Below are 24,612 nucleotides of genomic sequence, written 5' to 3'. Positions count from 1 at the left end.
TCATTGAAAAATACAAAATAGTCATTTTGAGTTTACCATTTACAGTCACACTCTTGTGCCAAACACCCACCAGGTTAACAAGTATTTATCTCAATTATTTCATGAGAATGAAAGGAATTCTGATTCATCTCTGCTGCCCTTCAAGAGCACTCCAAGCTGTAACCAAAGGACTCTGAGCACTGATTCCTCCTAAAAGGGATATTTAGTTTGTATCATTAGTCTGTAGGACAGAAAGCAGCAGATGAGGCCATTTTTACTGGATTCATGCTGAAATAACCAGCATTTCCACATTAGAGTTTCTGGGGTGGATGATCCAAACCTGCTTGCAGCACATAAATTTCATAAGTCACATAGGGCTTGGAGACTACAAGACAGCTCTGTGAGCTTATGCAGAAAAATACTTTAAAGTTGATAAATTTTTACTATAATCTATACAGAGACATGATGGGGACAGAGATGTATGAAATATCTGTTAGTCATTTATGAACTGTAACTTCACCTGAATTTTAGCTTGTATTTCTAAGGCAAAGAATAACAATTAGGCAATCACCCTAAATCTGCTCAGCAATCTGTGTAGCTGTTCTCCATCTCAGCAACTTTTAAGTCGTGAAAGCACTACATTTCTCTGTAATATGTGAAGTAGCTTCATGCAGGGGGAAGGAATCTAATAATGGAAAAAAAAAGGGCTAATTTACATGTTTCTGTCATTTTAGACATCCAAAAAATCTGTATTGGTACCTCCTCTGAGACCCAAAGGCAGACCTTGTTTTATTTTTAGGTGGCACTGAGAACTCTGTGTGGGAAGTGTGTGTGTGCCACAAACAGGGAGCATTCAAACATTCCTGGGGCTTTTGCCTTCCTGAACATTTGGGAAATTCCTCACTCTCTGATAATCCTGGAAATGCTTTTGCAGTCTCTGGATGTTGTCCAAGAAACTTTTCAGGCAGCCTTGGAAGAAGTCATCCTGAATTTCATTTTGCAAGACAGACTCAGTATGATACTGAACACATTTCTTAATGTAGTAATTTAGCAATTCCCAATAAGAGAAGTTTCAGGACTATATCCACAGTAGTAGAGAAGATAAGAGATGACACTAACTTCATCCCCAGAAGTATAAGGTTATTGCAGTAGCAATTTGTGAGCATCCTCACAGATCCCTGGAACACAATTGCACTGTACAGAACCTGTACAAATGTTGTGGATGGATTTCAAACCTGTCATCAATATAGAATTTTTGTTTGAATTCTTGACCATAATTAAAATATTTATTTTAAAAAGATGAAGATTCATTATAAGATTTCATTGTTCTCTTTTTAAAAACTTTTGAAAGGGAGTAACACTAGGTTTGGTTACATAGATATAAAAGAGTGACTAGAATATATATATATATATATGGTGTGAAAATTAAAAACTCAACCATTAAGTGCTATCACAAAGACAAAATTCTTACAAACAGGAGATTATAAGCATAGTTATATCAAACTACAGGATTTATTGTGAGTCCAATACTTGCATTCCTTCATTTCCTTGCATTACTTCTTCAGTGACGAGTTCCTGGATAATTCAAGAAAGTACTTCTGTATTTTCCACCCCTTGAAGGGCTTTTGGAACATCATATATCTGTTTATCATGTAATAAAGAATAACAGCTAAGAGAAAGAATTGTATTTCAATAGAAATCAGAGGTTGGTGTTGCATCCACAGATTTTCTATACCATCAATAAGAAATAGAAAAAGATGAATAGGACAGCTGGGAATGCATGAACATGGACAGTATTGGAAACCAGAAACTTCAAAGAGGGGACAGTGTGGGTAGGGTAAGGGTGACTTTGAGAGTTGGCTTTCTTATTAACTTTTAAAATTAAACCCTGATAAAGTGAATCATGGAAAAGTTTTTAATGACTCAAGTTTAGCTCCATTACTTTAAAGTATTGCAATACCAATTTACTCTTTTCTGATTTATTTCTTACTTCATAAGAAGCTGTTAGTGTCTGTTGATCAATCATTGGAGAAGTAATTTTATTTAGGGCAAGAATCCATTTAGAGGAAATACTGACATTAAAATGTTTGCCTCAGACTTTTAAGGCTATTTTGAATTTTGAATACAGCTGCAGCTGCAATTCTTTCCTCTGCAGAGCTGAACCTAAGCCTGCATGCTACCAAAATATAAGAGAAAGAAAGGATGAAAATGAAGTTTAGGAAAAATAAAGCAAGTTTTAAGATGGGCTATAAGATATTATAGAAATAGATGGCATCCAAAAAAGATGTTGGGGAAAAAAATTTAGTTGCAGAAGATATGTTTTGTTCATGACAATCCAGAAGTTAGAGTACATTTACTATTATTATCTCCCTACTGTGTTTAGTTGAATCTGCCAGCAGAAAAAAACATTTAAAAGTAAATTTTATGTAACAGACATCCTCAATCATACAGGAAAAAGGCTCTGAGACATAAGCTGATGACCAGATGAAATCAGTTATTAGATATAAATAAAGACAATTTTATAGGTGTAAATTTATTTTAGAAAGACTTACTCGTGAAAGGGATGGCACTCCACATCATGTCTTTTCAGGAAAGAGGGAGGATTTTACACATCTTCAGGATTTTCTATCATTAAACATTGAGGTCTTTTTCCCTGTGGTAAGATGCAGCTTGGCTTTCCAGGAGAACTTTTCCATGTTCAGTTTTGTCATGGGGGTTTAAATCATAGTACAGGCACTCTGGGACTGATGCTTGTACAGGAATATGTGATGTCCGTGGCTTGGGAGGTCACCCCACAGACTGACTTTGTGCCTGCAAAAGTGAGACTTTTGTCCCAGCCTTTGATTCAAAAATCTTGCTTGTCAACAAGTTACTTATATATATATATATATATATATATATAAATAATATATATATTATTATTTTAAATGCACATCGAGGAAATCTGTAAAAAACTATGCATGATGATTGATGCTGCTGCTGAGGAAAAACTACATGCAGGGGAAGAAGCAATGCCCTCCTTTGACTGTCTCTTTCCTCCAAAAACTTTGTTCTTTCTGAAACCAAAATATCAGAGAAAAAAAAAAAGAGTTCTTGGTTTCTATCTGTATTTATGTTTTTTCTATTCATTCTGTTTCTGAACCCTGGCCTGATCACATAAAATGCTCCTTTTCTGAAAAGTAATCTCTTGCAGGAATCCAGTTTATTCTACTTTTCTCTAAGAGTTCTCTATGTAATAGAGCCCCAAGAGCATCTTCCACACAGAGCAATTCTAGTTGTTGAAATGCAGCCTTACCCTGTAGGGGGATACAGTATGGGTAAATGAAGGTGGTATAGAATGTAATCTTACCCCCTAAAGAGTTGCAGCTGAACCAATTACTAAAGATTAGGAGCAGGCCTGATGTTAACAGGCCTGTAGACAATCAGAAGAGTGTTATAAAAGAGTGGGTTGGTGGGAACTGGAGTCAGTTGGCTATTGTAAGGACAAGGAGGAGTCAATGCTAGAAGAGATGCCTACAAGAAACATCAAGGAGATATGAAACTCTGGCAATGTGGAACCCTTGGAATGTAACAACAATAGAACTTTTGTAATATAATGACAACATTGCCCTTCCTTCCCTTGGAAGAATTTTGTCTCTCATTTGCCCCTTACTGGCACTTGCTGCAGCAGTTTAGTCAGGGGTAGCTGGTCAGCTCTGTATGAAGTGGAACAGAATCCTGTTGTAGCCACGTTAGCAAGCTCAGCAGTGGGAGCAGGGTGTGGAACAAACAGTGCTGGGGGTGCAGCAGTGGAGCTCTCTGGATTCCAGGGGCTCTCCTTTGGGCTGGCTCCACTCTGGTCACCTGAACCAATCCCACTGGCAGCTGAAGAGCATCAGGCACATTTCTGGGGATAATATCTCTGTTGCCATTAGAGTGCTAGAGTTCTATATTGCTCGAGTTTCATGCCTCCTTGATGTTTCATGTAGGCAGCTCCTCTAGGTAGTAACCCTTCCTTCTTCTCACAGCAGCCAACTGACTCCAGTACCCTCAACCAACCAATCCATTCTTTTATAACACTCTTCTTATTGGCTACAGGTGTGGGCTGTTAAAATCAGCCCTGCTCCTAATCCTTAATAATTGGCTAAGCTGCAACTCTTTAGGGGGTAAGATTGCATTCTATACCACCTTTATTCTATTCTCCTACGTATCTCAGTCTAGCTTCACCCAGAAGAATCTTGTTGGCACAATCCAAAACCACTCTGCAACACAAACAGTCTGCAGGGATGATGAGCTGAGCTAAAATACTGACTAGACTGCTGTATTAAGATTCCTTTTTCCCCACATTTCTTCATTCAACTGAATTGTGAGTGAAGCAAGCAGAGTGAAGCAAAGCCCTCTGAGATAGATAAATAAATAGCGTATTCTCACCAGCAATAGCTCCTGTGATGGTGGAAGCCACAGCTCAGGTAATATTTTCAGCTCTGCTGCGCTTTCCTTCTCTTGATTTTCTGCTTAATATTTGCAGAAGCAGATAGTCAAGTACTGTCTTGAATATTTTTCAAAAAAGTGTCATGCAAAGACATCACAATACTAGAAGAAAACAGCTAAATCATTGTGAAAGAATGCACACAGGAAAGCAAAGTATATTTCAAATACCACCTTTGAATTTGACATTTATTATGCCTATATACTATTTTGGGTGTTTCTGAGCTATTAGAGGTGGCTTGTTCATTGATATCAGAGAACAAGCTGATTCTTAAGAAATGTGATCAATAAATTGAACTGGCAGAGCTGTCTAAGTTAAAAAGAAGACTAGTGAATGCATAACTGTCACCAAAACAAGCTGGGAAGGGAAGAAACAGCATCAACTATTAAATGAAGCAAGATTTTTAAAGATAAGCAAGCCAAATATAGTAAATATTTATTCATAGCATCCTGGACAAGGCAAATGAATCAAAATTTGCATTTTAGCTGATGAACATGGTATGAAGAAAGTAGCAGAGTGCAAGTTGAAAATTGTGACTTAAAAGTTCCAGAAAATAAGTATATCAATTAATATATAGACAAAGGTGAATTTCAAAGTAACAGTCTGAAGGCATGTAGGAAAACATATTCCCTTTAAAGAAAGACTGATCTGTAGCTTCAGAGAGGGGCCTTGGAGCTGTCCCCTGAATGGGTTTGCTCTTCTCACTGAAGCTACTGCTTTTACTTTTCACTTTACCTGCAATCAAACACTGAGGAACCCAGCAGGGAGAATGACAAAAGAAAATCCCAGGAAACACTAGAAATAGAGTGGCCATTATCATCTCAAATCACTGCAAGAAATTGTGAACACACGAATCAATTAAAAATGAACGTGATTACTATATTCCTTAAAAAATATCACTGTTTTTCTTACAATGCCACAATTTTCTCTTGCTGATAATGCAATTTATTTGTAAGCATCTTTGTAGGAAAAAATATCTGAGTTGAAGAAGTAAGGAAAAACAACACATCGTGAGGCTGCACTGCAGTAAAGTTCTTTGTTCTGGGTATTAAATTTGCCTCTTACTGCCTCCAAAAAAATGAATGTTCAGTGCAAGGCCTCCTTTGGATGATATAGAAGTTGTCAGCAGAGACCCATTATTGAATGCATGCAGGATAAACCTGTATGAAGCCAGTATCTCTTAAGAGTTCAGGAGATTTGGTACTTCCCTTATGATTTCCCTGCTCTCTCTTACTTTTCCTATTTAAATTTCATGGTTTCCAATCAAAAATTTAGAATATAAAAATTACAGTATCATGGTTTGAACATGTAAAAGACAATTCATATTTAAAACTTTCAAAATGCTCACTAAAACCCCACACATGAGTTTGCTGCTGCACTTTTCTTGTGTGCATAAAAGGCTGGGATCCCCCACATCAGGCTGTGCTGAAGAAGGAAAGGGATTCAAACCTCAGGCTTTGGAAAAAGACAAGATCAGATTCACAACACTGCAGTGCACATGCACTTCTCAGATGATAAAAAAGTATAAATTGGCAATAAGTTTTCACAAGAAAGATGAGGTCAGCTTGCCCTTGTGTGCTGTTGGAAGCTCTCAGTCACACAAAGCTGAGGACTCTCTAATAGGTTGAACTTGTTGGTTGAAAAACTTTCTCCCTCAGTGGATCCAAATTAAGATTTTCCCGACCTTGACAGAAAGAAGCAATTAACTTGGAGTTTTCACTCATCTGCAGCCAACTTAAGGTTGGTCAGGCATGCTGTTATAGTATCTTTGTGAGGAAAACACAGCAAAAATAGACTAATCCCTGAAGAAAAAAATACTGAATGCTAGGAAATTGCCTGTGTAATTTCAACACCTACGCCTTCCCAGAATTATTTTTTTGTCTCCATACAATTTCAGAGTTAAAGCAAAAAAATTTTACAACTCCATTTAGCCCCAATAATACTAAGTTCTTTTTATGGATAAGAATTTTCACTGTAAACCTAGAAAGAAATTAAGATTTCTTATTCCTAATTTCTAATTACTTTGAAATGGTGCAAATTAACCACATCCAAGAAAAAATTAAGAAAACCTACTCTTATCTACAAAAGATGGTGTATTTACTAATTTAATCAACTAGAAAGTTATAAAATAGTAATAAAAATAATTTCCCTCAGCAGTTTATACACATTTTCATTAGTACAGACCTTAAACCATATGTCACTATCTGAGGAAAAAGTGATCATACTCCTCAGAAATTCTAGAGCACAGGAGAATGAATGGGTATGGACAGATATAAAAATCTGAAATTATTATTATGAGCTAAAGGCAGTGTGAGATTAGGTTTAGTGCTCAGCCCAAATGCACCCAGCACTGAGCTGCTGAGAGCATTTATTTTAATGTAGTCTTTCCTTAGAGCAGGCTTGGAATTTGAACAATGCTCCCTCCAGAAACTCTACTGAACATTGTTTACAATATAAACCCAGAGTCTAAGGGGAAAATACCCCTAAATTCCACCCAGTCATGGTATGCCAATATTAAGCAGTAGAAATTCTCAACATAACCACTTAAAATAATTCAGTCCAACCTCCTCCTATGTCCCACTGACAGCTCATGGCCAATGCAAACCGTGGATTTCGCAGTGACCCATGGTATCTTTTGCCTCACTACTGGTCTGAGGATTGGCCTACAGATAGGAGAAAGATTTACATTTTTAGATTTACGATACTAAAAATGCAATGAAGGAAGGGATCTGGTGGGGCTCTTCATTGCCAGCTACCTTTAGGGCTATCTGAAGCATTTGGGCACATTATCTTTTATGTGTATCTATTTAAAAATAGAAACTCCACCTAGGTTTGCTTGTGGTGCTTAAAAAGAAAGTTTAATGAAAACCAAAAGTTTGTAAAGGTCAGTAACTGAATTTTCTGTAATTAATGGGTCTTCTTTAGCCATTAGTGTATAGCTTGGGATCAGAGTTCTATTTAGAAGCCCACTATGAATCTCATGAATTTCAGCCTTCAGACAAAGTCCCGGCTGCAAACAAGCTATATTAGTCAGAAACCTTTGACAAAAAGGTGTTCATCTCTAATGTCAGCGAAGTGGAAATGTCTTGCAGAAGTTGCATTTCCTCCTTTCCCTCCTGCCTTCCTTCTGCTAGGGGTAATTTCTGACCCATCCTGACAGACCAGCATGTGCTTTGTGTTAGTAGCAAGGGATGATTCTTCAACACTGTTTGAGAATTCTTGATCAAGAACAAAAGTATAAACCCTGTAGCTCCTGTTTGGAGTGTACTCTACAACAACATTCTCCTATATTTTGGAGTCCATACATGAGCTGTTATCACAAGAAGCTGTAAATAGTTGCCCTCTTTTAAAATACAATGCAAATCCTTTTCCTATTTGGGATTATTTTGATGACCAGGAGATAGTAACACAGCCTGAAATAAATTTTAAAATACTATCTATGTCTGCAGTGTGGCATTATTTAGGTTTAAATACATTTTTATAATTGGAACACTTGTTAAACATAGTGTGGTAGCAGCAGAGCCCTTTCTATTATTATTATTATAATTATTATATTATTACAATCCCTTACATTTTATACACCACCCCAACTTTCTTATTGCCAACAACAGCATCTCTGACCTTCCTGCAACTGTTTTTTTTAAAAGATGCTGTCCTTGCAAAACATGAGGAAAGCCAAACAGGAGTCTCTGCACAGCAGCTAAAAACTTTGGCATGCCTAGGGAACTGCTCTGAAAACAAAAGGGAAAACATATGTTTTAAAAAAAGCCACTGTGTTCAGACATCAAAATTGTTGACTAACACCTATTAAATGGCAGAGGAATTCTTACTTCTAAGTTTATTTTTAGGCACTTTCATTGGCCACCACTCTCTTTTACATATGTCAGAATCTGGGTGTGAAGCAGCACCAAAGCCCAATAATGTCAGATCATTATCAGGTTCTTTTAGATATTCCATGGGAGATGTAATGTTTAATATCAAATGTATTTAAAGGTTATGCTACATGGGATTTCTGATTTGTCAGAGTGATACAAAATATATTGCACAGCACAATACAAATGTCAGCTCACTTGGCCAAGTGCATGAATAGGAACTGAATATGGAGTTCAATCACAATATCATCATGGTTCCCATTACTGGCCTTTAGAAAATGCTCACCACCACGAAGATAAGGAAATTCCCCTGTCACTAGGAAGTTGTAGAGCCACCACAAGCCTTTTGTTCTCTTTGAAATTCTGTTGTTATTTTTTCAGTTTTTGTACTCTTTGCTGGGGTAAGCCAGGTATTCTCCTGGTCTGGCTAATTTAGGGAGGTATTCCCACTCTTCTTATGAGCTCAGGGAGAAACTTCTACCATGCTGTTGATCCACCCAGCTGTTGATATCTGCTTGCCTGAAACAAAGGCCACCCTCTGCTCCCCTTGGGGCTGAGTCAGCTTCTGTAGAACTGCTTTGGTCAGCCAAACCCCGCATTTTTCCCAAGCTTCATTGGGAATATTTCCTTGCCCATCTCCTCTGCACCTTTTGCCCTTTGGGGCTTTATTGGGGAGTCTGGTTTAATCTTAATTTACAGACTTAGAAAATCATGAGGGAGAGTACACTCAAATACAGATGAAAAATATGATACAGAAAAGAAAGAAAATAAAAGAATAGTATGACCATAAAGATGATGGATTTCTGAGATGCTGTGCAGGAGTAACCAATTCTGGCAGGTAGAACCCCCTTTCCCAGGCACTCTGTTCATAACCTGCCCCACCTCCTTGCCTCGGGGCTGGTGCAACCATCGAGGATCTGTACACACCTCCCTGAGTAACTGCTCCTCTGTCATGAATAAACACTCCTTTCCAAACAGAGCTCTGCAGCAGGAAGATGTTCAGTCCCCTCTCGCAGGAGGGAAATTGGAGCCTGAGACAGACTGTTTTATCCAAGGTCAGGCTCAGTATCTGCTGTCTGAGCTGGGAATGAGCAGACCTGCGCCGCCCTGCACCCGCTCCCTGCCAGCATTCCATCCAGTTCTATCACTGTGTTTGCATTGAATATGACCTTAATTTAGACTTGCTATCACCTTAAAATAATCTGCTGCCTGCAAGCCTCCTTGCAAGCCTGTAAGGAGTTAACACTGCCAGGCTAAAGCTTTCAGTAAATACGATTTATTTTAATTACAGGCCACTAAAGCATGACATTTTTTTCTCCAAACAACAAGGACATAAGTCTCAATGCAATAACTTTTTCAAATGATTAATGAGAAAAGTAGGTCAATACCAAGGATTGAATGGTACAGCAACACAAAGTTAATCAAAGTTAATATTTAATTCACCAGGAGAATAATCCTATTTTGTTATGTTCCAGACTATATTTTTAAATATAGTGCTAATATGGAAATAGAATTTCTTTTCAACTCTTCACAATTCTAACATGAGCTCTTTGACTGCTTCCAAAAAGCCCATAATATCCCAGGGTCCTTTTTTCTTATAGCATGGTAAAATATGTTAAATCTAACACTGGAAATTAATAGTGTCATATTTGTATTATTAAGCCAACTATGTAGATCTTTAAAATCAAGGTAAAAGTTATAACACTTTCAGTTTGTATATCCATAATTTTCATTTTCTTTGTCTGAAAAAACATCAGAAACAAAAATAGCCAAAACATCTTACACCATGCTTTAGCATAGTGATTAGCTAGAGAACCATTAACATGTGGAAGAAATAATTTAGCATCTAATGGTAAGCAGAAGGATGAAACAGGTGGCAAACAGAAACACATAAAGGGTTCTGTTAAGAGAGCACAAGAGACAAATTAAATTAACATATTATTGTGAGTTTCTTGAATTGCTTCACTGCACTGCCAGCACTTTTGTTAAACAATGCCTTTTTCTTTGTCTCTGAGGAACATTATATTTCTATTGCCCTTGGTATCTCATAAAATTTTGTAATTATGAAATAATTTCAGAAGAGTGTTTCTAGTGAAAAGAACACTTGGCTTGTCACTGTTCTTTACTTTCTGAATAATGTAATCATGTTTTTAAAGGTCATAGATGGAACTTTTAGTAAACAAGCTTTTCTTTTTCCCCTTACTTAGGTGTACCAAGTCATAAACATTTTTGGTTTCCATTTCTGTTTACCTGACAATCAAAGCACAAACAGTGAGATAGAAGCAGGGCTGTTCTTCTTACGTTTTTGCACTGCCCATGACTCCTTTAAAACTCAGAAGAATAAAGAAATTTCTATACAATCCCTAAGTCAAGGAAAGCAAGGAAATGTAGCAATAAATAAGCAAATACAGGATATTTTTTCATTATTGAGTTATGTGGGAAAAGGCAAATCACAATATTACAAACCAAGTTCTAGTCTCTGCTGTCACCATGTTATGGTGATGCAGATAAAGACAGTCACAGTGCACAATATCCAAGCAAAGCTCCATTCCTGCTAACAGAGCTCAGGGTAACCCAGGACGCCTTTAACAAATGCAATAAACTCCTCTGGACAGCAGCCTGCACTTCTACAGTTCTGTGAATTACCCTATAAATTTATAACCTATGATACCTATCAGTATCATATGTCAAATACAAAATGCCTCTGCTCTGAATGATTGCTTTTCATTAAAGAAAATGTATCAGACTATTGTGTCTGGGCCTTTGCTCTTTTCTAAATCCTAAATTCTAAATCCCTAACCTGGGCCTTTGCTATTTTCTCTCCTGAATCCCTGGGCCTTTGCTCCTTTCTGTTCACAGCACAACCCAGTGTGAGTGCATGTGACCGAGTGTGCCTGTGTGGTGTGCTTGAAACCATTACACTGACAGCTACATGCCACAAACAGCGGCCTGGAAACAGCATTGAGAGTGTGCTGAAATGCTGTCTTTTGAGGTAATTTAGAGCTGTATCACATTTCCCTTCACCCTACCTGTGTCTGTGCTCTGTGATGCAGTTCTCAAGCACTGCACTTCCATTGCCCAATGGCCATCACAAAAGAGGGCATAGAGTAAGGTGAATTTCAAGAAAGCAGAATTGAAAAATTCTCTCAAAAAACTGTGTCATATAAACAATGCATGTGGTGTAGTGGACATGAGTGAACAAGGATGCTGTGAAAGGCAATCAGAAAAAAATGGTGATTTTATGCACAGTTCATGAAGTATCAACAGACAAAAAAGTAGAAGAAATGGCTCTAACATGCAATAAGAATTTACTAGCCTACTCTGTTGCTTAAATTCTGATCCTAATCTGGTGGATATATTTGCTTTTAATATCATTATAAAGCAGATACTCTTTTAAATATCAGATATTATTTTCCAAAGTCAAAAGAGTCCATAGTCCTAGCAATGCAGGATTTGGCATGCTTAGGACTTGAATGATCTAGTCTGAAATAGCATTTGTGAGTATGTGGAGGGCCATACTGAATATGTTTTTCTAAATAGTGCTAGCCTCATCACTAAGACCACAAGCTGCTCATTGCATTTCACAAAACACATCATCCTCCTGTGAATCTGCTGCAGCTTTCTTTGGGGTATGGGCAACTCCTTTACAAACGGAATTTTGACAGATAACTTACAGACAATAGCTGTGGAAGACTGGGTGCTCAGAAAAGGTGCAAAGTCACCTACAGCTGGGTGTATGCTAGCACCATGCAGGTTGGTAGTGTTGTTTTTGCACTTCTGAGCATAGAATTTGCCCTTCCTTTGCTGATGTTTTGAGAAAAGTCTCATAGGCTTGTAGGAAAAGCAAGAGAAAGCCAGCACAGTTTCATCATGTGCTGCTGATAAGAGTGTCTGAACTATTACAGTCTATTTGGGAATGTCCTTGGAGTTTTAACTTAGGCTTCTCTAGGGGAAAGAGAAGTCCTAATAGATCATTCTTCTAATAGCAATGATAACAAATAGAACTGATATCAGACAGCTGTTGTATATCAGGAAAAATTGCCTCCTGTTTATTTTAAAATGACACAGTTGAACCACACCTGCACTGCCTTATCACACATTTTCTAGACAAAAGGCTTCTCTTGCTTGTTTTTTAGTATGGGGATAATAATAAAAATAAAAATAGTGGAAAATGGGCAGTAGAAGCTTTGCTGAAATAACCTCTGGTTATTCACAGTTTTTCTGCCCGTGACAGCACTTGAAGTGTTTGACACTGCAGGTGAAACAAACACTGTAGTTCTGCTCCACCAGTGATGCATGATACAGTCTGCATTTCTGTTTATCCAGTAGTGACAGGAACATATTACTGCCTCTTACCTGAAAAATGGCCCAGACGTTTTTGTTTGCTGATGAAATTTTATTTAAGGAATAAAAACCCCCAAACTTCCCCATATTGTGGTAACACAAATTGCTTTGAGATAGTTTGTGTTAGGCCTGGCTGGACACAGTCTAGTGTCACACAAGTACAGGGAGGGGGAAAGAAACCAAAATTGATTAGGTCTCTACTTTATCTGTGCTCTTGGATATTTTCATACAGAACATAAAGTCCTGTTTGTATGGTCTGAATTGTAAGCCACAGAGTGGTCCAGTATTGTAATAAATTATTGCAGAATGCTTCTGCTGCATTCTTCTGCTAGAACTCCTTTTGCTCTGAGCCTCTTTATGCCATTCCCATCCATTTCTCACTACATGAAGCTAGGACAGAAAGACACAAATAAGGCAGATTTTCTTTATTTCATTTTATTTCAGTGAAAAGCACTGACAGCAGAAGTGCAGCCAAGAAGGCTGGAATAAACCTAGCCAAGTATCCAAATCTCTCTGAGTAATTTGGTTTGAATTTAGGTATTACAGAACTAAATTGTAAGGTTATGATAAAGAGGTGAACTGACAGGGAGAGATTTAATTTAATTTATTAGGAGTCAGAAAGGCACATTCTCCAACATCCCAAGATTTCAAATATTATGCTTAGGGCAGTTTTCTTGAATTAATGTAAATAATCAGATTTTTTAAAGTTAAAGAAATGAGTTGAAAGTTAAGTACTGAGAGAACTCTCCAAAGGTTTAGGTCTTTTAGTGAGGCTGTTAAAAGCCACGGCAAAACACAGTATTTGAAATGTAAAACTAGGGACTGACTCGACCCTGGAAAGGTAGGATGCAATTTATATGAACACTGGTCAAGCTTCTGCTCCCTCTCGTTACTGGCTGAGCACTGCAAAGACTTGGCTCACCTGTGACCCATTCATACTGTACAGAATCTGAATTAGAGAATAAAAAAATCACCTTAACTAGAGGATTTAGTAGAAACTAACTCAAAACCATAAAATATATTAGTCATAGAAGAAACTAGTAGCTGTAGGGGGAAAAGGATGGATGGGTGGATGGATGGATGGATGGATGATGAATGGCTCCCAGAGTCAAAATAAAATGAGCTAAAGGGCAAATCAAGGGGTTCACAACCTCTGGAACAACTTTCTGATGAACTATTTGTCTGAATCACACCGTGGGTCATGAATTGTTTTTCAGTCACTCATGGTATCTTGATGCATTTTTCCATCTCTCAAAAGAATGCATTTTCTTGGGCATTTCTGCTTTTTGGTTGTTGTATTTTTTTCCCCTTATCTAATTAATTTTCAAAACAGTGGGTTTACTTAAGTGATCACAAATTTTTAACCAAAAGATTAAGAGCATCCTCAGACTGGTAAATTGAACATTGAGCTACAAGGTTCAAGCATTTTACTTGTTCATTTACAAAAATACTGGAAAATTGATTTTATTCCTATTACACACTTGTAGGATATAAATGAAAGTAAAAACTAAAGTTGGCAGAGAAGGCTACATTAAAATATGTGTATCTGATTGTGAATCAGATGAATCTGTGTTGCTCTGTGATGGTCTCTCTAGCTGATTAGAATGTTTTAAGGAAGCAATTGACTTTTTAGCAGCCATAAAATCTTGAAACTTTCAGTTCATTAATCTAGCCATGGTCTTCTTCAGAAGCAGCTGCATTGTTTCTGAATGAGTAAAGCACATCCATGTAGGAATATGTATGAATAAATATTTCTGAAGCAAATTTAATATCATCCCTGGTCCAAAAATTGCTATAAATTTATTGGTATATAAATTTATGGAAATAGCTTATTTTCTCTTGACACAAACAAAGAAAAGTAGAGAAGCTGGATTTTCTTCATTACCCTGAGTTAAACACTGAAATCTCAGAACCAGAATAAAGGGCTAGGAGTGTAAGATCATATGACCATAAAACTATTTCAATTCGAGCACAACTGAACCATTTTACTGAAAAAAGTCCACAAAAGTATTCAGTCTGAATCACTCATTCAAGGGTGAATTTAATGGAAATAAAAAATCACAGACTTCTTTCTTATTATTTACATTTTAATTTTAAAAATCACATTACTCTTGCATATAATTAAGAATCAAATAAAGCTTTTGATATTAGCAAACAGTGTTACCTAGTGAGAAACTGCAGGCATGTTTGGCTCTGTGAATTTTACTCTGCCAGTTTCCACCCATCTTGTTTCCATTCCTCTCTGCATGGCTCTTGGCCTGCAATGGAGCAGCTGAACAACTGTAAAGCTGCTAAAGCAAAGAGCAATGTTTTCTCTATACATAACTCCAAGATTTATTATTTTTATACTTTTTTTTCATCAGTTTCCCATAGGACCCTTAAGTTGTAGTGTTTCACTGATCAAAATCAGTGGGCTGAGCAGTTACATGCCCTGATAGTAGATATGGGATATACAGCAAGGCTTTCATGCAGGTACAACTTTTAAAGTTGGGGAAAATAAAACCTCTCCTTTTTCTTTGACCCAAAATTTATGACTGGATTAAAATACTGAAGCTTTCACTCTTTTATAGCCGTCAAATCTAGGATAACAGCATGCAAATTGTGTGTATTAAGTTGGAGTCTCAAAATGTTGGCCTTTTTTTTTCAGATTGTGCCCTTGAGGATATTAATAATATTCTTAATTTCATCATAATGATAGGTTTCAACATAGAAAAATTATCTTCTCTTTCACTTGATTTTCTTCCTGCTTGTTCTCATTTATCACAAAGAACTGAAACACCACTCTGATGCCTTTAGATGATTATGAAGGAACAAGCCCTCCTACCCAGCTTTTCTAAGCATTTTTACTTGTCCCCAGGAGCAGTGAAAGCTTTCAAGAAATGTGGCACAGATGTGTATTGGTATCTTCTATATTTTGGGAAAAACTACTACAAATATGACTGGATCCTGAAGTTAGGGGCCCTGTAATGCCTACAGAAGCATTTTCAGAGGAAAAACTCAGGATTAATGAAAGTGAAATGGGAAAATTTGCAGAATTGATTCTGCTCTGGACTATTTACTGGATGGAAAGGGCTCTGGCACATCACCAGTGATGGATATAAAGGTAAATGTTCCCTGTGTTGGTATAGTAGCCAGAAATGCTGACTTTTTAAAGGGATTTTACAGAAAACCCTTTTATGTTAGTTTCCACTGTTTCTCTGAAAGTGGCAGTCTGATCCAGAACATTTAATAGCCATCATGATTCAGACCTTTATGAACACTGCTCACATTTCTCAGTGTTTCATGGTGAAGAAATTGGCTAACCTCTGTTTCAGCTGATCAGAGAACCAAGTTTCCAGTTTGGTTTTGTATATTCAGTGAAGTGAACACACTGTGTTGAACATGGCCTGCAGTATTTTAAAATTAAGGTGTATGCTAGGCCTGGTGTGGAAGGGAGGATAAACTGGGAAATCCATAATATGTGGGATGAACCTTGGCCTCACTGAACCCAAGGAAAAATTTATTGCTGGCTTAAACAAACCAGCTGATTTGCTTCAGAATTCTGTTTTTGATTATAAATAATCTCAGGCAAAAAAATTCATATCTTTGTTGCTTGTCCTTGAGGTTTTGATCCTCTTCAGCCAATTGTGATAATCCCTGTGCCAAACTGTTGACAGTTTCTTATTACTAGTCAGAGATCCTAAGCACAATGACACACATCTCTGTCTTTAGTTGTCATCATCCCACATAAATGGCAACATAAAAGCGGGCTGGATCAGGAAATCCTGAGCACTCCTTATTTTCTCTGGGGCCAGTTGCACAATTGCTGGGGATAATTATGAGTACTTACACGTGAACCCTCACTGAGGAATCTTTTGATGGTTACAGACAATGGTGAACACCTAATACAGAAAACTGAAGTGCTCAGAGACACAGGGCATTGAGAACAGTGTATTGATACAAAATGCCCATAAACCAGGCAAGGTGAGGGTATTTAGAATTGGCTCTCTCACTGCATTCCCTTCCTTGCACTTGTAGCACGGATTACAGATGATGTGTCTGTTTCTGTGTCACAAAGCCCACTGAATGACAACACTTACCCAGAGCAGGGCAATTTACTGTTTGAAATATGTCCTTTAACTTTCCTTAATTATCAGACTTTAGCAGTTACCTTAAATTTAATTCTGTTGCATTTAAGGTCCAGTTTAATGATGATATAATTTATTTTGGACATTACCGGTGACATTGCTCTGCCTGTCAATGGAAACATGAAAGAACATCATTATAATGAATATCCATGGACTTACATAAATCACTCAAAATACTTCTGATATGTACAGAGATTTTCCATTGACCCTGTAATGACTTTATTAAAACTGTTTCTATACAAGCTGTGTCAGCAACAGAGACATGAAATGATGGTGCTTCAGCAACATCACCTCAGCTTTTAAATGTTTTGGGAAAACACTGTTAATTTTCTTTTAGTAGTGTATTATCCTTCCCAAATTACAGTCTCAGAGAATAGCACAGTCTCCATATATTGGGAACATATTAGATTTCTTTTTTCTGTTACTTCACAACTTCAGGAGTCATAGTTATCACTGGGAACAAGTCAAAGTTATTAAGAGTGTCTCTACTCATCAAAATGAAGATGGGAAGCCACTGCAGATTTAATTTAACCATTAGAATGAGGGTGACACAGCTCACAGCCTAGAGGACTTGGAGAGTGACTGCCATTTCCACTGGGTCATTGCTACTCCTCCTAGACTTAATAAAACTACTATTGTTTAATTTTGTGGAATGGAAGCAACCTTAGAGGACTTTCTTTGAGCAGTCCAACACATCACAATTTTACATAGCCCTAACACTGGTGTAATTCCAGTGATCAGAGAAGAATGCCAGGAGTCAGGCAGGACTTCAACATCTACTGTGGCAGTGGCTCAGATTCTTTATATCCTTTGGTAAGCAGCACCTTGGAAAAAAACTCATTCAGCCAGTTTCTCTTACAGTAAAGTGATTTTTCTTTTTCTCCTTTACACATTTTTAATTGTAGCCTGACCTGCTTCCAAGTTAAACAATCTTTCCTTACCAGGAAAGTCTGTCAAAGATTCAGGCCGGCCATGACTTAAATTTTTAAAAGACCTGAACTGGCAAAGGTTTTGGAGGTGGAGGGGAAGGAGGCTGACGGGAGGAAAACATCTCCAGCACTAACTCTTGCTAAGTTTAGTAAAGGAAAACACAAAAATTTGCTTCAGGAGAAGTAAAAAAAAAGCTACAAAATATCAGATTAAATTTTCTATACTTTCTGTGGAAACCTTTATTGCAAGGATAGAACATAGTTGATAAAAAACTAAAAAGTCGTATTTCAAATCAAAAGCAAATATGACAGTTTTACTCAAACTAACCCTCATGTAAGAGGTATATAGATGTATATACCAGTATACCAGTATATAGAGGTTTCAGAATGTTTCAAGAAGTGGACCTAAAAAATGCACTTTTACCACTCAAGTCTTTAGATATTAGAAGCACCAGAAGAGTCAAGCTCACAATCTTTTCTCTTCTTTTTTTTTTTTTTTTTTTCTTTTTATCATATAATACTGCATGCATTTTTCTAACATAACACATTATATGAATATTTTCAGTTATGGGGAGCCTAAATAGATTTTTATAGTAGCGCAGTATAATCAACTCTGTCTAGGTCAAGCCAAAAGAAACTACTCAGATACAATATTCTTTAGAATTCTGGTAAGACATTTTTCTGAGTGACATGATATGCCATTTAAAACATCAGCACTATGCAATAGCAAAAAGCAACTTAAGAAATTCACAAAATTACAATGAGCAAAACCCACTTACTGAGGAAAAAATTTCCATCTCCAACTCAAGAGATGTGTAGGCATTATGGATGAAAATGGGGATCAGTGGTGATGAGGAGAAGTAATTGAAGGCCAGAAAAGCTCTCCCTTTGGATTGTTGAACCTGTTCTCATGGAACACATGGTAATGCAGCCAAACAAATAATTGAAACAAGAAAGACATCCTACCTCTGCTAATAAACAGCTCTGTTATTGAAAGAAGATCAGAAAGCTAAATAGGATGCCATAGAAGGGGAGCAGTCTGACAGGAGTTCCCAGTGCAATATGAAATTATGACCCCAAAGACTAATGATTCTTTAATGTAGGAGGGTAGAATAATGAGTGTGAGTTGGGGAGTTACTGTCTCTCTCTGGCACTGGTGGGAACAGCATAAGTGGCACCTTCTGTAAAGTTCTGATGTCCACACTTCAAAGGCTTTTAGAAAGTGGCAAAAGTGTTGCAATGGGCACAAAGGATATCTAAGAAACAGGTCTAAAGAAAAAAAGAACCTTCAAAGTTTTAGCTTGAAAGTTGTTTATCAGATACAATATGTTTTACTCATTAAAAAGGGGGTGAGTATTGACAGGGATTATTCCTGTGACTTTAAATTAATAGGGAAATGTGTATCAGGAGCCTAGCCACTGTAAGCAGAGTCTGGAAAGTAGTAACACAGTGCTAATTTTATACAGCAAGAGTTGCAAAAACCTGGATAAACAGCCAGTGGACTGGCGAGATTTAATGTCTTGGGCTGGGTTTGCAGACTGGGAGGGATGCTGCCCTGCCAAGGCACAGAGCTGAGCACAAGCTGCACTCAGTCAGCACAGCTCTGAGTTTAGCAGTGCCCCCAGGAAGGCAGAAAGGGGAGCTGATGGTCCCTCTCAGGCTCAAATCTGAGCCGTAGCCAGCCAAGGATGCTGTCTGGCTGCAGCTTGGCTAGATTAAGGTGCCAGCACTTCCCCCTGTGCTTTGGGCTATCAATGGCTGCAAGTGCACTGAATGTACCAACAGCACTGCTGGGTCACTCCCTAATCCGCCTGCGTTGGAAAGATCTGGGTTAGAAAAATCCCTCCTTTAAAGAGGGTAAGATAACGTGATTATTTTGACAAAACTGAAGATACAGTCTGCCTTGCCTGCCAGCAGAACAGAATGCCAAATGATTTCCCTGCTAGCTACAGAATGGGTAGAAAATTTAGAAACCTGGTGAATGGTGATTGTAGCAAAGAGCACAAGGAAGTGCTGAAGATATTTGAAGATCATAAGTGTTTGTGATACAGATTATAGGTGAAGCTTAAAATTAAATATGTACCTTTCAAACTCATGTTTGAAGAATAGTAAAAAAAGAAAGAAATACAGCTTCAATACCATAACACAAGTTTGATCTAATGAGAAATTATATCACTGATTCACCAGAGGACAGCTGGGTATTTTAAATACCCAGCTTGGATGAAATGTGTCTGAATTAAAACCTATAGAAAGATATATGGATTTTAAAAATCTGCGCGTTGATATTCAGATAAAATACATGGCAAATTATAGGCCTATTTGAATGGAAATTTTATTAGCAGAGTATCCTCTGATATTAGTCACAAATGAAAGTGTATCTGTGAACTCACCAGCCTCAGACAATTAACTGCAGTAACATACAGAACTTTGAACTTAAAAATTGGGGCAATGGATACATAGTATCCTCCTGCCACTGTAGAGCTAGAATGTGTTTTATTCTTTAAGCCACAGCCTTGAACAGTATCTAACTTAACTGAGCTTTTTGCCTGTTCCCCATCTGTTGTTCTGTATCAGCAATGTGTTCTTCAAGGTAAGTAACTGAGAGCTATTTTCTACACTAGTATTTTATAACACAAGCCCCTTATTCAAGTGCCATTAGCAAGAGTAGAGATCAATTTTGCATGATATTTAAAAGAATAATTTAAAACCAAAGCACGTTACAAGCCCTCTCCCATAACACCTATTATTTTCTGCTGTAAAGATTTAGGGCTTTACCTTCCTGGGGGAGCAGTTCCACTCGGTGGCTGAGTGGAATACAGGTTTGCAGAGGTATTTCCTGCTCTTTCCCCATTCTCCTGGAAGGGTGGTAAGACCACACCTCTCCACCTGCTCTGGCACCCTTGTTAGCCCTAGCTGAATACAGTTCAGCTCAATTAGCAGAATACCACATGTTTTTTTTCCTTGATGTGTCAGTTTTTTGTTGACTCACCAGGGACAATTCTGCTGTATCACGAGTGTTCCAACTTCTCAGGTGGGGCAGAACCTCCAGAAGTGTGACTGGGTAAAATAAAACATGGAAAGCACATTTCAGGGTACCTCAATTCTCTGCTATTTTTCTTGTAATAGGTGTCACAAAAAATGCTACCAGGTTAGAAAGAAGATTTGGTTTACCAAAGGATCGGGTGTGTGCCAGAGCTGGGGCAAGGAAAACGACAGCAACATTTCTGTGGGATTCACCTCTCACCTCCAGTGAGATGCTACATTGGCTCAGGAGGGATTAGGGGACTGCACCCTGAAGCATTGCACACTGACAGAGAGACACACACTGTTTGGGAGACCCATCAACCCACTTTGGGCCAAAATATAAGTTATTACTTATATCTAAACACTGAAACCCCAATAGCGTATCTAAATGTGCAGTTTTGGATTGCTGGGGCCTACAGATCCCAAAGATCTATTAATCTTTTTTTAATGGGAAACAACTGAGTGCCTTTCACTGTAAAAGGTTTACAAGTTTGCTTCTTTCCCTAATTCTGCCTACCCCAAAACCTAGTTAACTCTAACAGAGTAACCTAGCATTAGGTAAGGTGAATTAACGTATGGGTACAAGGAAAAAAGGCCAGGCCTGGGGTATGTGAGGCCTCCTCAAATTTGCTATCTGCCAGTGGAAATATAACAGTGGAGTGCATGGTCCAATAAGAGTAAATTGAAATTCAGAATTACTATTTCTGCATCCAAACTGCCATGGCCACATTTTACAAACAACTGATCTGATAACAACAACAACAGCAACAACAGCAACAGCAACAACAGCAACAACAACAACAACAACAAATTATTATTATTATTATTATTATTATTATTATTATTATTATTATTATTCCCTTTTGAATGTTCTTGTTTCTTTAAGATGTGTTAAAAGGCTGATTTTGTACCATTACAATTTATACCAGATTAGATATCATCTGCTTTCAAGCAGCTGGCAGGAAGGTCTAAACCTGGGATAAACTCCTGTTTATGTACTCTGGCTAATTCCATAAAAATGTCACCACATGCTCATCCTGCTCCAGAATGAGCACATACTGTTAGGTGAACTGGTGGTGGGATACAGAAACACTGTCAAATCACAGTCTTTGGGAAGCTGAAAAAGTTCTGGAAATTCTGGTCATCATCTCTCTGGACCTGGGTCCACCTCAACCAGCTTTGTCCCAGGTTCCCAGTGTGCTCCTCCTCAGGAATCCATTGTCCCTCCAGGAAGGGGACAACGGTGCCATCAGGAGTATTTGGTACAGCACATAGGTAACTACTTTTCCCTTAATCCCCACTTATTTCAAAAAACACCCCAGGAAAAAATAAGGGAAATGTGAATGATGGTCAGTCTAACTAATGGATAGTCACAATGAGAAAAGAATGAAAAGCAGCAATATACTTAAACTCCAAAACTTTGTTTTAATAAAGCATTTATTTTTACAAAAGACATATTGCTTATCATATCCTTATAACAATATTCCACATTAAACTTTGTTTTACTGTAGAAAAAAGTTAACTTCTCTTATGCTAATCACCAAATCGAGTCTGCTTTACATCTGATCTTAAAATCAAATATTATTTTTCAGCACTTACACTAAAAGGAATAGTGTTTATTTATAGGACATCAGGATCAAATTCTACACTGGAAAAAAGCTTTTCTCAAGCTAATGGTGCACTGAAGCACTGATGGCATAAAAACAAATGCTTGTTTGGTCTTGTTCTGAAACTGAAGTCTTGCCCTCTGGCCAAGAACCAAATGTGCTACCAGATGAGTGATAGGGAGACACTGAGCAGCAACATGAGAGAGTGAGGCTGCCAAGACTGCTCCAAGGCTTTGTCTGAGTTAAAAAAACCCTGTAACCACAAACGCACACACACAAAACCAACCCAAAACAAAAGCAATCCAAAAAAGCCCCAAACTATACAAACACGTAATCCTTTGTCTGGAAGCTTGTAATCCTAATCATGAATGTACTACAAGGAGCTTGGTAATGCCCGTGTAACACCAGATCTCCCAGCAGAAACCAGGCACTTTCCCTTTATTCTAAAAGGGTTTTCATGCATTTTCCATCAAACAATTTGATTTCTGTTAGGGATTTTGGTTTTGGTTGTGAATAGAATGCTTTGTTGTTAATTTAGCTTGAATGCTATGGACAGGCAGAACCCAGATTTTTAAACAGAGACTGTACAAATTGCTAAATACCAACATGAAAAACACAAATATTTATAGGATAAATAAATTAAAACATTCCTAATGTTTTAGCTTGGAAATAGATGATCTATCCTGAATAAAATAAACTTCCATGAATATCAGAGTACATTAAGAATTAGAATGAGAGAAATGAGTGTTTACATGCACTTGTCAGAGAAGGAAGTACACTTGTAACTACAGCAATGTGATTTCTGGCACTGAATAGTAAACCAAGTTTGGTTACAGTGTGAGGTACACATTTTGTTATAATTATCAAAGACAAAGTCTTTTTGTATAAGTTTGTTTAGAAAATGAAGAGTCAGCAAAATCATTATATAACAGGCATATTGCATCTGCATTTGAGACTTGTTTGAAAAAGAAATACCTTGAAAAATTAAACACCTGCAACCAATATTGCTACACAGGGAAAAAAATCTATTGTAGACTTGGTATAAAAGTTATATTTGCAAATATTTCCTTTGTCTATAGCCCTGTGTAAGCAGCATCCTCCCATAATAAGCAGAACATTCCCACAGTTGGAGTCCAAGGTCAAAGCTGCAAAGGCAATGATTCCGGTCTCAGCTGCACCGTGCTTTCCCAGAGATATTTTCCAAGTTACAAACTCATAAAAAACACACCTAGATTCCATGGTCAGACTACTCATCTGTACCTCATAGGATAAATGCTACTAAAGACAACTAAAAGCTTAGTGATGCTCTTTTTCTAAAAATTGACAAGACTTACCTCTGAAGTTAGTGAAAAACCCCTCCCCCAAAAAAAGAAATGAAAAGGAAGAAGACTAAAAAGGCTGAAAGAAACCATCTAAAATCTAATGCTGAGGAAACACTGATGACTCTAACAGGAAACTACCTAGAATGGCAAAGAAATATTCTAGACAAATGAATGTCTGTTTTGTCATTGCCACTTATACTATCCAAATGAAAGAAATTGGTAATATTTATTAGTAGTACATTTGTTTTGCAAATCTAGCATCTTTTCTTTCTTAAAGGACGTTTGGTGGAACCACTGACCTGTCAGCAAACTTTAGACATCACTTAATTGGTGCAATGTGGCAGTTCTCTTCTACTGCAAAGCCAATAAAGGGCTTTTTCATGTTTGGGTCTGTGGAAAATGTGTTTCATAGGTAAAACCAAAAGTATGATAATCTAGGTTTTGGGCAGCTTGTATTTGTAAAACAAGGTTTACCTGAGAGAGGTAGACCATCAGTGTTCTATATAAGTTTATAAAAAAGTGCCTTACAAAAAAGCACAAGTCGTTTTTAAAGAATATCCCCTCTGAGTCCAATTGTGAAGAAAGACTTAGAGGGAAAATACTATGTGACTCTATATCTGTGTAAACTGATAGGGTAGGACCGACTTCACAGGAAAAAAGAATTGCCAAGATCCAGCTCAAAATTGTTTTGTTTCTACAAAATCCAAAGTACTCAATGGTATTTACTTTAAAAAACAAAACAAAACAAAAAACAACCAGCCAACCAAACAAAAAACACCAAAAAACCAAAACAAACGAACAAAAAAAACCCACCAAAAAACCAAAACAAAAAACCTCAAAACCCAAAAAACAACAACAAAGAAAAACACACTTTTGCAGAAAGAAAATGCAGCTTTCCAAGGCTGATTTAGTCTTCTCTTGGTAGCAGATATTGGTGGAG

This window comes from Melospiza georgiana, chromosome 2 (assembly GCF_028018845.1).
Source record: "Melospiza georgiana isolate bMelGeo1 chromosome 2, bMelGeo1.pri, whole genome shotgun sequence".
NCBI classification, from domain to species: Eukaryota; Metazoa; Chordata; class Aves; order Passeriformes; family Passerellidae; genus Melospiza; species Melospiza georgiana.
Note: the sequence above shows the minus strand (reverse complement) of the source record.